Here is a 761-nt window from a genome sequence, read left to right as displayed (position 1 = left end):
AACAGTAGTAATTCGTACCTGATGATACGAACTAACTTGTACGTAACGTTAGTACTTTGTCTGTTATATTAATATATAGTTTTCTTCATTACCCATTCAAGTCGTCTCCAACCATTATTACTCATTAAATGTTATTCTTTTAAAAAAGTGTAGAGTTTTTAGCTGAACAGCATTTTATTTTTCCCAAACTGCTTTTTAGTTGTCAAAATGTTGAGGTTTCGTATTGATTCTGGTCTATATTTTTACTTTAAAATCTCTAATGATTTCTTATGTTTTTTACAAGAATAACTGTGGTATTTGTTATTTAAATTCGAAAACAACATTTTATATAAAGCCAGAAACAAAGGTTTCTCTCGGAGTTAATTCGGATAATACCAGGCTTTTGTGACATCTAGATCAACATCTAAACAAATGTTGCATTATTTTTATAGTAAGTTTTCTTTCCCTCAGTGATCTATTTTAACTGTTTTTATTGAGATTAACTTGTACATTAGAACTTTAACGTAGAGAAGTTTCAGAATTCCTGGTTACCATCAGATTGGTAGGTAAGTATAAGGTGTGAGAAGGAAAAGAAGATATACTGTTAGAGGGTCATGTCATAAATCTCCTTCAGAACTAATACAATACATCGCATACATCTTCCAGATCTAATATGTTATATCATATTCATGATGTTAGAAAAACACGTAGGTTTAAGAAGTCTTTATAGAAATGAATAAAAACCCTATAACCCGAGCGCTTTCGAAAGGTGAACCTTTCTT

General features: G+C 30.4%; 1 protein-coding gene across 1 annotated transcript in view; it reads left to right on the top strand.

The window, feature by feature from the left end:
* The window catches only part of LOC106472134 (hemocyte protein-glutamine gamma-glutamyltransferase-like), a 33575-nt gene that overhangs the window by 11270 nt on the left and 21544 nt on the right, over window positions 1–761 (top strand). The gene's annotated exons all lie outside the window — the stretch shown is intronic.

Source organism: Limulus polyphemus, unplaced genomic scaffold (assembly GCF_000517525.1).
Source record: "Limulus polyphemus unplaced genomic scaffold, Limulus_polyphemus-2.1.2 Scaffold5105, whole genome shotgun sequence".
Classification (NCBI taxonomy): Eukaryota; Metazoa; Arthropoda; class Merostomata; order Xiphosura; family Limulidae; genus Limulus; species Limulus polyphemus.
This window is presented reverse-complemented; position numbering and strand designations above follow the sequence as displayed.